Source organism: Malania oleifera, chromosome 1 (genome assembly GCF_029873635.1).
Source record: "Malania oleifera isolate guangnan ecotype guangnan chromosome 1, ASM2987363v1, whole genome shotgun sequence".
In the NCBI taxonomy this organism is placed as follows: Eukaryota; Viridiplantae; Streptophyta; class Magnoliopsida; order Santalales; family Ximeniaceae; genus Malania; species Malania oleifera.
Genome location: NC_080417.1, coordinates 50163154 through 50181090, shown reverse-complemented (window position 1 = coordinate 50181090; position 17937 = coordinate 50163154).

Here is a 17937-nt window from a genome sequence, read left to right as displayed (position 1 = left end):
GCCCTTTCTGACCTCTAACCCCCAGCATCTCGATCTCCTCTCCAAAAGTCGAATATCAGTATGTAAGCTAGAAGGTATGAATCTCTTCTTTTTCTGATTCGCTCCTGCCTCACTTTCCTGTATGTTGGCCTTAACTACCATGGCCCTGTCTACCAGCTCAGAGAAACTCTAAGTTAACAATGCCACCACTTGAGCTCGTATCCCCTGCCTTAGTCCTCTCTCAAACATCTAAGCTTTCAGCAGCTTGTCCGAGACCATATGTGGAGCGAAATGAGATAACTCCACAAATTTGGCCGCATACTGCTGCACAGTCATAGACCCCTGGGTCAAATGTAGAAACTCCTTTACTTTAGCTACCCGGGTGGCGGTGAGGAAATACCGATCAAAGAACACTTCCTTAAAACAACTCCAGGTGATGACCGTAGGTCCCAATCGTTGCTCTTCTATCAACTTCACCGACCTCCACCACCTTTTTGCTTCCCCCACCAGCTTGAAGGTGGCGTATTGTACCTTCTGCTCCTCAGTATAGTGCAAAACAGTCAGGAGTTCTTCCATCTCCTGAATCCACTCCTCAGTTACAATCGGATCTGCACCCCCTACAAAAGTCGGTGGACTCGTCCAGGTGAATTGCTGAAAGGTGCAGCCCCTCTCAACCGGTGGCTGATCCTGCTTTTTTCAAGCTTCCTATGCTACGCAGCACTGTCGAGACATCAACGTCATCCTCACTAGAGGTATCCACATGTATATCTCCCCCACTATCAATGTCTTTCCCCCTAGGATCCATCCTGAAGACAGAATAAAAATAAGCTTATAATCCCTAATCCACAATTCATTCATACTATTTTACTATAGAATTGTAACACCAACACAACAACGTACTCAACCAACCTAACATTCCAAATTACGTGCCCAAGTTCCAGTCTCTCAACCCAGAAACAAAACCATTAATGGATTTGTCGTAATTTCCCAGAAATCGTCACCCCTAGGAAAATACAGAAGACCATCAAAGGATCTCCGCATCCAAGTTTCTATACCACTATTCCTCCTAATCTACCCACTCTTATCCTTATCCTAACTCGAACCTATGCTCTGGTATTAATTATCCTTAAAGTCTGCAAGACCGTTAGGCTCTGATACCAACAGTAATGCCCTGAACCCGCTAAGTGGGGCTCGAAGGTTACGGGTTCCAAACACCCGTTTCTGATATCATACACCATAATCATGCAACGGAATTAAAATAAATAAACACAATTTAAATACCAGAGTCTATCTATATATATCCCAAAAACAACTATAACTATCTGTTTATATTACATTCCAGCATTTATAAACATAAATTGTTCATATAGTCGCCCCAAAGTTCACCAAAATAGAATACTACCCGGCCCAGAGCTCTAAGCTTGATCTCTTAATGGACCTGAAAATATAATCATCCACTAGGGTGAGACACATCTAAGTAAGGAAGAATAAATCATAGCAGTGTGGGGCAGGGAGTTTAAATAAATACAGAATATATATTTATTTGTGTTTCACTATCCACAATAGTTGATAAAATGCATCATTAACAACAATACTGTCGTCTGAAATCATACATGCAATCATAAATATTTTTACTAAAAAAACCCAAGAATAAGGAAGGTTACCCGCCCATACAAGTAGTTTCCCTCTGCTCTAATACTAATATCAGGGCACTCACCTTACTCAGTAAGCCCTCAAGCTATGTATATAGGCAAAGTCTCCAAGAATAGGGAAGATTACCCGCCCATATAAGTAGCTTCCCTCTACTTTGGTACCAAGCTGAAAATTACCAGGGAACTCGCCTTTCTCAGTAAACTCTTGGCAAAAAGTTTACTTTGCCATAAATATACATATAATTAAATTAACTTACCATTTATCTTATATTATCACATTTCACACAAACCATCTATTAGACCAAGTGGTTAAGGGTCTTTCATTCTAACTATGTTTTGATGACAACAACCCATTAGCAGTTCTTTAAGGCTACTAACCTTTTTTCTATAGTCCTGTTCAGTTGCATAGAATGGCACCAAAACAAGTAAGTTTCAAAATTAGCCAAAGCAACTCGTGACATGACCAAAAGCTCAGCCACTCAAACCAGAGCATTCATGGACTCTACATAATATGCAAGTGTTCTAAAGATTGAGTGTGAGAGTGAGAGAAATTATTTTTGTAAATCCCTTGTATATGGAGTGACTCAATAAAGAGCAAGAAATGGGCATATCACACACACACAACAAGACAAGTAAAGCTACTTAAGGTGTCTAAAAACCCTGAAACATGTTTCACTAAATTTAAGACATCTTACAATGAATCAGGGATCATTCCTCATAAATAGACAAGGACCTTTTTTAGGACTCAAAAGGATTTGTTCTAAAGTAGTAAGAAGGGGGACTCCTTGACGAACACAGGGCTTCGTCGACGAGCATTGATGAACATAGGGTTCTCGTTGATGAGAATATACCGAGAGTGCCTAAAAGTTCAGAGCACGCCTCATTGACAAATACAAGGGACTCGGCGACGAGGTATGTGCAAACTTCGTCGATGAACACAGGGGTCTCGTCGACGAAAAGAAATCGAGAATTGTCTGACTTCAGAACCAGCAACTCGTCAATGAAGGCGAGACCTCGTCAACAAATGTCGGGCTGCAGGGTTCATTAAATGAAGCAGAACGGCTAGTTTTGCTCTTGTCTTACATCAATAAATGCCCAACAGCTCTCCAGTGCCTAGCTCACCTGTTTGGTGTTTAAATAAGGGTTTTGCATTTACTTCAAATGAAGAAAGTTTATTTAGTTCATTTATTGTGCATTCACTCTCTAAGGTTTCTTTGTGCAACTCACTTGCCCTCTTGCTCTTGCTCTTGTCTTACTCCATTGAAAAAGAGGATAGTGCATGAGGATTTGGTTGTGATACTCAGCTCAAGAGGAGCACTTAATATCGTATCTACCCTTCATCAACTACTTGTGTAGAAAGGCTCTTTGTGAGCCATTGTAGGGTATCTCTAAGTGAGTACCTTGTAAAAGCTCTTTGTGAGCAGCTATGTGTAGTGGCTTCTCCACCTGAAACAGGATAGTATAGTGGATTTTGGGAATCATTAAGTTGGTCTCAAGGCATGGACGTAGGTGGGGTGTCGAACCACATTAATATCAACGTGTTAAGCTTCTCTTCTCTCTTCTCTCTTTTATTTTGCTCATTCATTGTCATTTGCTTCATTTTTATATTGTGATATAATACACTTGTTCTTGGTAAGATTTTTGTGTTTCTAGAAAATTTCCATATCCACGAAGAACGTCTATTCACCCCCTCTCTAGACGCTCAACTGGGCCAACAAGTGGTATCAGAGCGCAAGTCGTTAGATATTCAAAGTAACTCCCAGGCGAAAAGATCAAGATGGCGCATATGTTTACCCAAGGTTAATCTGTGGACCGGCCCCCCAAAGTTTGTGGAGCTAACTACCTGGCATGGAAAGATCGAACGTCAATCTTCATCGAAGCCTATGACTACCGAATGTGGAACGTCATCACTAAAGGAGACTACATCTTCAAGAACGAAGAGGGCGATGACATACCTATTGGAAAACTTCCTGAGGTGGATGCAAAGCTAGCACAATTGAACTTCAAGACCAAGAACTTCCTCTATTGCGCTGTAAATGACAAAGAGTAAAACCGAATATGCAGATGCAACACAGCTAAGGAAATGTGGGAAAAGTTTCAGGTGACATACCAAGGTACAACCCAGGTAAAAAGGTAAAAAATTTATATGTTGGTAAAAGAATACGAGATTTTTAAAATGGAAGAAAGTGAGACAATTACTGCCATGTTTACTTGGTTCACACACATCACAAATGGACTAAAAGCTCTTGGTAAAGAGTACTCTATGGAAGACAATGTGCAGAAAGTCCTTCGCTCATTACCAACATCTTGGCACGCCAAGTCCACAACAATTGAAGAAGCAAAGGACTTCTCAAAGTCGCCTTTAATGAGCTGATCGGGTCTCTTATGACCTATGAGATCAAGAAGAAAAATGCTGCCGCAGAAGCTGAAGCACCCAAGAAAGCCACCGGAATTGCTCTAAAAGCCGAAAAGAAAAAAGAGCTCGTAGAAGAGGAAGAAAATGATGATGATGATGATGATGAAGTCGCTCTCCTTACAAGAAGATTCAGGAATTTTCTGATGAACAAACGAAGTGGCAAACAAAAGGAGAAAGGAGAATCGAGCATAAGATGCTACAATTGCAAAAAGATTGGGCACCGCATGGCTGACTGCCCTCTCTTCAAAAATAAAGGCAACAATCAACAAGAAGACAAAAAGAAGTTCAAAGCAATGAACGCAACCGAATGGGATGAACTAGATGGTACCTCAACCGACGAAGAAATCAAGGAGGAAGTTGCCTATTTTTGCCTTATAGCAGATGAACAAAGTGAGGTAAACTCTGATGACGAATATCTCCCTTCTTATGAAGAACTAGAAGAAAATTGTAGAAAACTCTATATTGAATTAATAGCATTTAAAAAGAAACATAATCTCTTAGAAGAAAATCATTCAAGATGCACACAAAAACAAATTTACTCATGTGACACTTTGAAAGAAGAAAATGCATCTCTTAGCCTTGAAAATGAAAAGCTCACTAAGGAATACATAAATTAAAAAGAGTCCTCTAAAAAAGAAGTTGGAAGCTTGAAAAGACAAATAATCAAAATTCTTCAAGAAAACTCTAGATTTAAAAAGAAGGTAGAAGATCAAAACAATACAATTTATAAATTTACAAATGGTAAAGAAAATTTTGATAAGTTACTTGGAGTTCAAAGGTTTGGAATTTTCAAAGAAGGATTAGGATACAGCCTATCGTAATCAGAATCAATAGGATTTGAAAATCTTTATGTTAAAAGAAGCTCCACATCAAAGAAAAACTCTGCACCTAAACCAAACCCCTCACATGCTCATAAAGTTTGCCTATATTGTGAAAGAAAAGGTCATGTACGATTTACTTGTCCCTTCAGGGGAAATAGAGGAAAGAACATGAATTATAAATGGGTGATTAAGAACACTAACCCCATAGGACCCAAGAAAATGTGGGTACCAAAACAAGTCACTTAATGCTTTGTGCAGGTATGCTTGAAGACAAACTCCACAAGAAACAAATGGTTTCTCAATAGTGGATGTTCAAGACATATGACAAGAGATGCAAGCAAATTCCTCTCTCTCACCTACAAAAAGGAAGGATTAATCACATTTGGAGACAATGCCAAAGGAAGAATCATCGGTATAGGTAAAATAGGTAATTCATCCTTGGCTATTGAAAATGTTGCTCTTGTAGATACTCTCAAACACAACTTGTTGAGTGTTAGTCAATTATGTGATAAAGGGTTAAACATTACATTTCAATCCACCCAATGTTTAGTAAATGATTTAAATGGAAAAACCATCCTCGTAGGAAAATGTGAATCCAACATATACACAATTGAGTTTGATGACATCAAAACTTGTGATGTTAGATGTTTAGAAGTTACTAATGAAAATTGTTGGTTATGACATAGAAGACTAGGTTATGCTAGCATGGATCTACTTCATAGACTTTCATCTAAAGAACTAGTAAATGGCCTAGCAAAAGACAATTATATGAAAGAAAAAATTTGTGATGCATGTCAATATAAAAAACAAGTTAAAACCTCTTTCAAAACCAAGAAAATGATATCCACCTCAAGACCCTTAGAGTTAATTCATCTTGATTTATTGTGTCCTAATGACATAGCTAGTATTAGTGGAAAGTTGTATGCCTTTGTTATAGTTGATGACTTCTCAAGGTTTTCATGGGTAATTTTTCTTGCAAACAAAAGTGACACTTGTAATGCATTCATTCATTTTTGTGGAAAAATCCAAAATGAAAAGGGAATGTCAATTGTACACATTAGGAGTGATAGAGGAAGAGAATTTAGAAACAAAGAACTAGAAGACTTTTGCAACGAAAATGGCTATTCACACAACTTCTCCGCACCAAAAACTCCACAACAAAATGGAGTTGTTGAACAAAAAAATTGAACACTCCAAGAAATGGCTAGGATAATGCTCAATGAACATAACTTGCCAAAATATTTCTGGGTAGAAGCCGTTAGCACAGCTTGCTATGTTAGTAACCATGTCATCATTAGATCCAAGTTAGATAAACTCCATACGAGATATGGAAGGGTAGGAAACCTAACATTTCACACTTTAAGGTTTTTGGATGTAAATGTTTCATATTAAATGATAGGGATCATTTGGCTAAATTTGATTCAGAATCCGATGAGGGAATTTTTTATAGGATATGCCATGAATAGCAAAGCATATAGAGTATTCAACAAAAGAACTCAAACTGTTCAAGAATCAACCCACGTTGTGTTTGATGCAACAGACCCTCACACATCCAAAACACATGTTAAGATAGATGAAGATAATCAAGTCACCACCTTTAGAATTGAAAAAGAACTTAAGCAACTTAAGTTAAATAATGATCAAGATGGAAACTGTCAAGACACAAACATTAATCATCAAGAATCATCTCCTCAAAAGCCTAATGAACCAGAAGAATAGAATCATGAACTACCTAAAGCTTGGAAGTTTGTAAAAAATCACCCAACTGATCTTATCATAGGTAGTCCATCCCAAGGAGTGAGCACCAGATCTCACCTAAGAAATGGATGTAATCATATTGCTTTCGTATCTCGTCTAGAACCAAAAAACTTTGAGGAAGCTGAAAATGATGAAAACTGGATAAATGTCATGCGAGAAGAATTAGACCAATTTGAAAGAAACAAAGTATGACACTTAGTTCCTAAACCCAAAAATACTATAATAATTGGCACCAAATGGGTGTTTAGGAATAAGAAAGATGACGATGGGAATATTGTTAGAAACAAAGCTAGATTGGTAGCCCAAGGATATAACCAACAAGAGGGTATTGACTACGATGAAACTTATGCCTCTGCGGCAAGATTAGAAGCTATTAGAATGCTACTTGCCTTTGCTTGCTACAAAAACTTTAAGTTATTTCAAATGGATGTAAAAAGTGCATTTTTAAATGGATACATAAATAAAGAAGTATATGTCAAGCAACCTCCAGGATTTGAGCACACTCATCCCGATTACGTATACAAACTCTCAAAAGCTCTTTACGGACTCAAGCAAGCACCAAGAGCATGGTATGAGCGTTTAAGTAAATTTCTCCTAGATAATGGGTTCATAAGAGGAAAATTTGACACTAATCTCTTCTTAAAACATAAGGAAAATGATATGCTAGTTATGCAGATTTACTTAGATGATATCATTTTCGATGCCACCAATGAAACTTTGTGTCAGGATTTTTCTCAAACCATGCAAGAAACATTTGAGATGAGTATGATGGGTGAACTAACCTTCTTCCTAGGATTACAAACTAAACAAATGAAACATGGAATCTTCATAAATCAAGCCAAATACGTTAAGGACATGTTAAAGAAATTTGGTCTTGAAATGGGTAAGTCTAAAGTAACCCCTATGAGCATCACAACAAAACTTGACGCTGATGAAAAAGGGAAAAATGTTGACCAAAAACTCTACCGTGGAATGATTGGTAGCTTGTTGTACCTCACTTCTAGCAAGCCCGATATAATGTTCAGTGTTTGTCTATGCCCTAGATTCCAATCATGTCCCAAAGAATCTCATATTCATGCAGTCAAAAGAATCTTTAGATACTTAGCAGGCACCCATGACTTAGGACTCTTCTACCCTAAGAATGCTCCCTTTGATCACACCTGCTACTCTGATGCTGACTACGGTGGTTGCAAAATCGATAGAAAAAGCACTAATGGAACATGTCATTTCCTAGGACACTCACTTATGTCCTAGTTTTGCAAAAAGCAAACCTCCATAGCTCTCTCAACCATCGAGGCTGAATATATTGTAGCCGGTAGTTGCTGTGCTCAAGCCTTATATATGAAGCAATAGCTTGAGGACTTCCGAATCTTAGTTAAAGGTACTCCAATCCATTGTGACAATACTAGTACCATCAACATTTCAAAAAATCCGTGCCTCCATTCTAAAACTAAGCATATTGAAATTAGGCACCACTTTATTTGAGACCATGTCCAAAAAGGGGACGTTGAGTTGGTTTATGTTCCTACTGAAGATCAACTAGCCGACATTCTAACTAAGCCACTCAATGAAGAAAGATTCCATAAAATTCGGCATGCCCTAGGCATGTGTACTTAGATCTATCATAGGATCTTTATATTGGTTCTTCCTCCATTCTTTAGCTCATCCTAAGCTTAACTCCATTTTTCTTCCTGCCCTCGTCGACGAACACAGGGTATTTATCATCAAGAAATCTATCATATTCGTTGATGAACACAGGGGTCTCGTCATCAAATTTTCCTTAATTTCGTCGACGAACACATGGCCTCGTCGACAAAATCTATCGGGATACTCCATATTCTCGATTGCACAACCCCTTCTTTTTTCAAACCCTAGTCGTCCTATTTCGATCTCTCTCCTTCCTCTCGACCCTCTGCCTCTCTCTCACCTCCTTCTCTTAACCCATCTTGTCCCGAGCACCCTCTCGACCCTTTACCTCACTCCACCTCCTTCTCTCTCACCAACGCACACTCTCTCCATAGCCTCCCATCTCCTTGGCTCTCGACTCGTTGTTGTGCCTGCCATCTCTCCCATCTCCCAGCTCTTGGTGCGGTGAGCTCTCTCTTTCCCTTTCAACCTTGAATGGCTCCAAGACCTAAGCATCGTAACCTTCAAACCAAGGCCGATGAAGGCTCCTCTCATCGTCCTACTGCCATTCCCTCTCCGACAACCCTCGCAAACTCCAACCCCCATTTCGTCTCTCTAGAGGCTGCCTATCACTATCAGAATAACATTCTAAAACAGCACATCGTTCATGAGAAGATTGTGCCCTCCGAATTTCTTCAGCTCCATTTTCCCACTCTCCTCTCCAAAATTAAAGCTATCGGATGGGATGCTCTCTTAGACCTAGGAGAGCTTGTCTATGAGGACTTGGTTCGCGAATTCTATGCTAATTTTGTTCCCTCACATTGCGGCATTGCCACCTACTCCACAATTCGCGGGACCATCATTCGCCTCTCCGAGGACACATTCTCTGTCATGCTTGGTTGTGACAGCTATCCACTCCAAGGCCTCCCCAAGGCCTCTTGGCCCACATGGTTTGAGTGGTTCGACTTGCACGCCGCACTAAAGCTCATTACTGGTAACCCTCACATTCCCTCCATTGCTTGCCCCAAATCTAAGGACCTTACGATTGAATTTAGGGTTCTCCACCACATGATCACACATAATCTTTGTCCTCGCACTGGTGGATGGGACTGGGTGACCTTGGGCGATATTTTCAATATTTACTGCCTATGGGTTAGGTGTGGTATCAACTTGCCCTCCATCATTGTTCAGAATATGGAAGAAAGCCTCAAATAGCGGTGGGGTTGCCTTCCCTATGGTCGTCTCCTCACGACTTTTTTCGATTATTTCGAGCTCATCCCCGCTGGCTTGCCCTACATGCGTCCCGTGCCCGAGGATATATACACCGAGGCGACCCTTTGTCGCATGCATTTTGAAAAGGACGATGCAGCCAACACGTGGGTCAAGCGCACGAGCAGGGTCAAGCTCCGGTCGATGAAGTTGAGGCCGCTATGGTGGAAGAAGAAGAAGAAGAAGGTGAGGATGAGGATACTTCCTATGGCCATATCTTGGAGGGCCTGGATGGCCTTTAGCATGCCATGATGCAGTCCAAAATGCGTCACCGTGCACATTTTGATTCTCTTGATGCATCCCTTGCCCGTCAGGAAAACACCAACCGAGCTCGTTTTGATAAACTTGGCGCTTCCTTTGATGCCCTCTTCGACTGCCTTAATCGCCCGCGAGAGTAGTCCTCCATTGCTACTTTCCCCCAATTTTGATAATGGAAGAGGGGGAGAGATAACTGATAGGCTCTTTATTCGGATATAATTAGTTGGATAATCGTTAGCTGTAGTAGCGGATACTCTTTAGCTATAACAACTTTGTAGTCACTTCGATTAATGTACTAGTTTAGTACTCCACTGAAATTATTGTACTTGGTCGATATTGTAATTGTTGAACATGAATGCACTATCGTTGTGCCGACATGCTTGAATACTACAATGATTGACTTACTGGACTGTTACATATTGATTTTATGCAGAATTACACAACTTGGAAAATGTCTTACTTATAGACGGCATGCTGCCGAAAATTTAATAAAATCTCCATTCATACAATGCAAACATTAAGGGGGAGGATTTACTTAAATTCTAAACATATACATTTAGTAAGGGGGAGCATATATTTTTCAAAAAAAACACTAATGGATTGCCATCATCAAAAGGGGGGAGAATGTTAGACCAAGTGGTTAAGGGTCTTTTATTCCAACTATGTTTTGATGACAACAACCCATTAGTAGTTCTTTAAGGCTACTAACCTTTTTCTCCAATCTAGTTCAGTTGCACAAAATGGCACCAAAGCAAGTAAGTTTCAAAATCAGCCAAAAGCAACTCGTGAGATGACCAAAAGCTCAGCAACTCAAACCAAAGCATTCATGGACTCTACATAATATGCAAGTGTTCTAAAGATTGAGTGTGAGAGTGAGAGAAATTATTTTTGTAAATCCCTTGTATATGGAGTGACTTAATAAAGAGCAAGAAATGGGCATATCACACACACACAACAAGACAAGTAAAGCTACTTAAGGTGTCTAAAGACCCTCAAACATGTTTCACTAAATTTAAGACATCTTACAATGAATCAGGGATCATTCCTCATAAATAGACAAGGACCTTTTTTAGGACTCAAAAGGATTTGTTCTAAAGTAGTAAGAAGGGGGTCTCGTCAACGAACACAGGGCTTCGTCGACGAGCATCAACGAACACAAGGTTCTCATTGATGAGAATATACCGAGAGTGCCTAAAAGTTCAGAGCACGCCTCGTCGACGAATACAGGGGACTCAACGACGAGGTATGTGCAAACTTCATCAACGAACACAGGGCTTCGTCGACGAATATATTGAAGAGCTCATCGACGAAGGCGAGACCTCGTCAACGAATGTCGGGCTGCAGGGTTCATTAAATGAAGAAAAACGGCTAGTTTTGCTTTTTTCTTACATCAATAAATGCCCAATGGCTCTCCAGTGCCCAGCTCACCTATTTGGTGTTTAAATAAGGGTTTTGCATTTACTTCAAACGAAGAAAGCTTATTTAGTTCATTTATTGTGCATTCACTCTCTAGGGTTTCTTTGTGCAACTCACTTGCCCTCTTGCTCTTGCTCTTGTCTTACTCCATTGAAAAAGAGGATAGTGTGTGAGGATTTGGTTGTGATACTCAACTCAAGAGGAGCACTTAATATTGTATCTACCCTTCATCAACTACTTGTGTAGAAAGGCCCTTTGTGAGCCATTGTAGGGTATCTTTAAGTGAGTACCTTGTAAAAACTTTTTGTGAGCAGCTGTGTGTAGTGGCTTCTCCACCCTAAGGAGGATTGTATAGTGGATTTTGGGAATCCTTGAGTTGGTCTCAAGACGTGGACGTAGGCGGGGTGCCGAACCACGTTAATATCGTCGTGTTAAGCTTCTCTTCTATCTTCTCTCTTTTATTTTGCTCATTCATTGTCTTTTGCTTCATCTTTATATTGTGATATAATACCCTTGTTCATGGTAAGATTTTTGTGTTTCTAGAAAATTTCCATATCCACGAAGAACGTCTATTCACCCCCCCTCTAGATGCTCAACCGGGCCAACACCATCCACATAGGAGAACACTGTCCACATAGGACTCTCATTCATACAAAACACATAGTCCACACAGGACTTACACTTTTAGAGAATACACATTTCACACAAAATTGGTCTACACAGGACTAACATCACACAGATTACACGGTCCACATAGGACTAACATCTTCACAAAAATACATGGTCCACACAGGACTGGTCCACACAGGACTAACATCTTCACAAAAATATATGCTCCACACATGACTAACATCTTCACAAAAATATATATTGTGTCCCACACAGGCACAACTAACCACCAGTACTAATCCCCATGACCTACCTGTAGTATATTAGTTGAACAACCTCCTCAGGCCTGTCAATGCTCTACCCCAATATATAATGACAATATACGAACTCCTCGGGCCTGCCAACGTATATCGTGATTACATCTAGGCAATATAATGAACTCCTCAGGCCTGCCAATGTTATATTGTGATACACACAAATAACCACACAAAATGACCCATATACGCACATCACATTATATGTCACACAGCAATCTCAAGCAGCAGTATTCTCGAACAATTATTATTTGCCTGTAACTGTACTCACATCTAACCAATGTTAACAATCCATAAGTATATTTCATCATTGTGTACTCACATCAGCCAATTAAATCGTGAAAGTTGTAGTCCTACCACACAATTTCTTTTCCATATATATATATATATATATATATATATATATCAAAGATCAATATTTTCCAAATGCTCATCTGTTTAAATAAATCATATACATTTTGTATACCCAAATTAACCGATTTAAAATTTAATAAAACCTACTATAATTAATTCTCCTTGCATGTTTTCCTAAATTACGCCCGCGGAAACCCCGTAACATTGCCTGTGGCACTCACCCAAACCCTAATTCAAATACCCGATTTTATCAACCCAAATTTCAATAAAATGCTATTTTATTATTCCCTGGGCCCTATATAATCCATATTAATAATAAAACTTAAAAATACCCTACTTACCCTAATTTTGGGATGGTGCCCAAGAACCTCAAACTGAAATTTCGCTTCGCCTAAGTTGTAGAGAATCTTCCCAGGAATCTCATGGTGGTTCCTGATCATCAATCTAGGATGAGTTGGGTCCGAAATCAAAGAAATAAAGTGAGGAAACCATAGGGTAGAGAGAGAAAATCGTGAGGAGAGAGAAAATACCGCTTAGAATGAAAGCAAACCTTTTTATAAGCAGGGCTTCGTCCACACGTGGATTCATCGACAAGCCCAAGAAGACCGTTTGTCAACGAAGCCAAGAAGACCTTTTGTCAACCTTTCTCAGTAAATCTTCATCGACGAGGACTAGAAGGACGTTCGTCGATGAGTAGAACTGTTTCGTCGACGAGTCCCTGCTTGATACCTTTTTCAATTTTTATTTTTCCTTTATTTTATTCTCCTTTTTTCTTTTATTCATTTTAATATTTTATTTTTTGGGTTTGGGTTACTACATGTAATCTTTCTCTATATGTTCTTGTGCATGCAGTTTCAACTAACGATGAGGATTAATATTCCATTTATTATTCACTCATCCTTTCAAAAATATCTTAGCTTGCATTAACTTATTATCCTCTTAGTGCATAATTTATATTATTTAATTATGTTGGGAAAGTCTACTGGAATTTCGGCAGCATGTCGTTTATAAGTAGGACATTTTTCAAAAAATTTATGTACTAAAACCTGATAGATTCAAGCAAGCAATTTTTAATAATCTACATCATGTAGATACAATTTAGATTGAGCATGTGAGAACCTATAATCACTACCAACATGAAATTCATATCACTGCATCCGCCATGTAGGAGGCATTCAGTCCGAGCATGCATTTTAGTAGTTTAAATAACAGTTCATAAGAAATAAACTATCCATCAAGAATATAATCATTTGACAGGTAATGGATAGTGACATTCAACATAATTGCAGATTATTTCAAGAATATAATCCATTCATCTAATATGATTCAAACTTTAAACAAAGAATGGATGGTGGCATTTAGTACAGATATCACAAAGGCATAAAATAGAACCATAATAAAATGGTGTTTTTAAAATAAGCACAGTGCCATAAAATATTTATTAAAACAATTTTCTACTCCCCCTCAGTTATGCAAGCAAATAAAAATATATTCAATTAACAATATTTGGCATAACAGATGTTTTCTGATATGGGGAAGATCTTATGAATTCCTTATGAATTTAGGTTTATATGATATATACAATATGAATTCCCTAAACCACAAACTTGTGTGATGGACAAAATTTTCTATATTAATATATATATATATATATATATATATATATATATATATATAAGCACATATATAACATTACAAATCTTTTAGCAAATAAATATAACTTTATCCATTTCCAGGGGATAGCCAATATATATAAGCATATATTCACCAATCACAAAAATGTCTATGTATTAAGCTCGATTAGATATGATAAAAAAGACTCACGTATTGGCTTGATTTACTAATGGTTCATAGTATGATAATAGTGTATATTAAAGTTTAAACTTTTAAGCACAAAGAACTATTCACGCAATTAAAAACATCATAACTCCTTATATAATATATTCTAATAAAAATCTTATAAGAATTAAAAATGTTCACATATAGCTTCTCATAAGATGGCATACAAATATCACAAGATTCACATAATAAGAATAGACATAACACATGCAGCATGTGAATCAAGCATCAAATAAAGTAGAAGAAGGAAGATATATACCTTTCCAATTTATTCCTTCTTAAACGTTTAAGCTCAGGGTGGCGTCTATTTCTCGCTCAATTTTTCAAAATTCTTATGGTTTCCAAAATCCTTAGCACTTAGAAAGATATAATGTAATAACCTGAACTTAGAAAATAAAATAAAATAAAATAAAATAAATGGGAAATAAATAAAGGAAAGGAAAAATAAGAAATTGGAGAAGGATAGGACAAAATCGTCGTCAGTTTGGCGAACCCCAAACAAAACCATTGCCAGTTTCCTCCAGAAAGGCTCTTGGGATCTCTAACTTCAAGTTTTCCATCGACAGTTTTAGGATGGCTAGCAAAACCGTCGACAGCTTTCAGCGAGGACAACTTACTTATAAATAGATCTTAGGTCATTTTTTTTAGGAAATTGATTTTCTCTCTCTTTGCTCCGAATCTCTCTCATCTCTCTCTCTACTTTAAGCCTCCTGGAACACTTTCGGGTGCTCCACAATCCATTCTTCCTTCTCCCGGCTCATAGGTCATCGATCCTTGGCGAATTTGAGCGGTTAGATTTTGGGACTTTGGAAAGTTTTAGGTAGAACTTTGAGAAACAGGTAAAGGGAGTAAGTTATACCAGTTTTTATTAATTTTGAACAGGTTAGTTTCTAGTATAAAAGTCGTATATATATATATATATATATATATATATATATATATATAAGTATGATTGTTGAAACGATTTAGGCATTTGAAAAAATGATGGTTTTGAATAACCTTTATAATTAACTAGTTGTGAATAATGTGTGCTTGTGAGTATTGTTCAGTTGGGAATACTGTCTGCTTATGAAAACTATTTGTTTGTGGATACTGTTTGATTGAGAACACTGCCTGGTTAGTTGTGAATACTGTGATGAATGCGTTGATGTGCTTGGATGATTGGTTATGTCAATGATGTGTATTGTGGTTCATGTAAATTGCGATATAACGTTGGCAGTGGTATGAGGAGGTTGTTATATCATACCTGATATAAATTACCATACAACATTGGCAGTGGAATGAGGAGGTCGTTATATGGTTATTTATATAAAAGGGGGTAAAATGTTGGCAGTGGAATAAGGAATTCATTTTACCGATTTACTATGAACAGGGAGGTGAGTGTGGAATGGTAACTTATGTGGTTGTGAATCCTGTGTGGACATGGACCCTGTGTGGGTGTGAATGAAGTGTGTAGTATCCTGTGTGGATATGAATGGAATGTACTGAATCCTACGTGGATGATTGATGTGGAATGTGATGGATATTGGAATGTGTGTGAATATTGGTATGTGATATTTATTGTATGAATATTTATGACAAAGTAAAACTCTCCGCCTGAGGGCTTACTGAGTAAGGTGAGTGCCCTGATTAGTATCAATTGTAGTTGCGCCCAAATTAAAGGGTAGGGTTACAAACGGTATCAGAGAAGAGGGAAGGTACATGTATGGGCATGTAATCTTCCCTATCCTCGGGAACTTTTGCTATGAATTTTGGTTATGTTTGTATGACTACAGTCTGTATGCGTCTTGCCAGTTGTTGTTGATTAATTAATGAATATATTTTGTATCTACTAAAAACCATTTTACCACACACTGTTATAGTTTTCTTCTTCCTTATTGAGAGGTGTCTCACCCCGACGTATTATTATCTTTTTTAGGTCTTTCAGGTGATCGAGCTTAGAAAGCTTTTGGGGCAGGATTTTGAATTTTGGTAATTTTAAGCGGTTAAAGGAACAATATATGTTTTAGAATTTCTGGTTATGTACTCTTTTTTTTGGGTTGTATATAGTACTTTGGTATTTTATTTGGAGTATGTTTAATTATTTTTCGTTGCGTGAATGGTATCCGAGATGCGTGTGAATTGTCTCATCACACCTAGGCCCCACATAGCGGGTTCGGGGCATGATAAAGTGGTATCAAAGCTTAGGAAATAGGTTCTATAAACTTTAGGAGGATTAATACCAGAGTATAGGTTCGATTTAGGACAAGGATAGGAACAGGTAGATCATGATATTGTTAGGACTTTTGAGTTTTTATTTCGTAAGCTTGGGAGCAAAAATCTCTTGATCGTATTCTGTGTTTTTCTGAAGCAATAGCTGGCTTCAGAAAACCACGGTAAATCCATCGACGGTGATGTTTCCAAGCAGAAAGACAGGAACTTGGAAGTAGAACCTGAAGGTAAGGATGGTTGATTTATGGGGATAAACCTCTGAAAAGGAATTCTAAGGATTTAGGTATTGTAATTTGATGAATTGTGGTTAATGGGTGTTGGATGTTTAATTGAGAATATGAATATTAATTTGGTTTCTTGTTTTATAACTATGCCAGTTATGTTAAGATGTGAAGATTTTAAACTTGCCTCTATCCTATCTTTAAGATGGATCCCAGAGGTAAAGGCATGGATGTTGAAGGGGAGAACGAGTTAGGGGCTTTCAGGGAAGATGAGATTGAAACCTCCAGACTGCTGCGAGGTATAGCCCGATAGGCTAAAACAGAGATGAGATGGGACCCTGAGGGATCGAACTACCCACCCGTGAACCAAGGATGTACGATCGATCAATTCACCCGCCTGAAACCCTCTGATTTTGTGGGTGGCAATGACCCAATCATGGCTGAGACATAGGTGCAGGAGATGGAGAAAATACTGGCAGTGCTGAATTGCACTGAGGAACAGAAGGTTCTCTTCGCCACCTTTAAGCTAACAGGAGAGGCCGAACGATGGTGGCAAGTGGTGAAGCTGCTGGAAGAGCAGTGAGCAGTATGTATGGTGATGACCTGGGACATTTCAAGGAGGTCTTCTACGACCGATAATTCCCTGCCACCACTAAGAATGCGAAGGCGAAGGAATTTTTCAACCTAATTCAGGGGCACCTCACTGTTTAGCAGTACACTGCTAGGTTCATGAATATTTCTCGCTTCGCTCCTTTCATGGTCCCGGATGAATATCAAAAGGTGAGAAGATTTGAAAGGGTTCTGAACTAGAGGATCCATGAGCACGTGGCTATCTTGTAGATATAGGACTTCTCATAGCTGGTGAATAAAGCCACTGTAAAGGTGTTGAGCCTGTAGAGAGGTGCAGAAACATTAGAGCAGAGGAGGAGACCTATGCCTACCAATTCCCATACATATATCAGATAGGGTTCATGGAGGGGAAACAGAAATATTGTGGGTCAAAGGTCAGAAAGGGGTGATCGAGGATGTCGGGGCAATTCGTCATGCCCCTACTGTGCTCGGTGTAATTAGAGGCATTGGGGTGAATGTCAGGGCAGGGGTGTCGTGTGCTATAGGTGTGGCAGATACGACCATATAGCCCGAGAGTGTAAGGGACCGCCGAATAATGCATCCGCTCTTGATCAGAACCAGAGG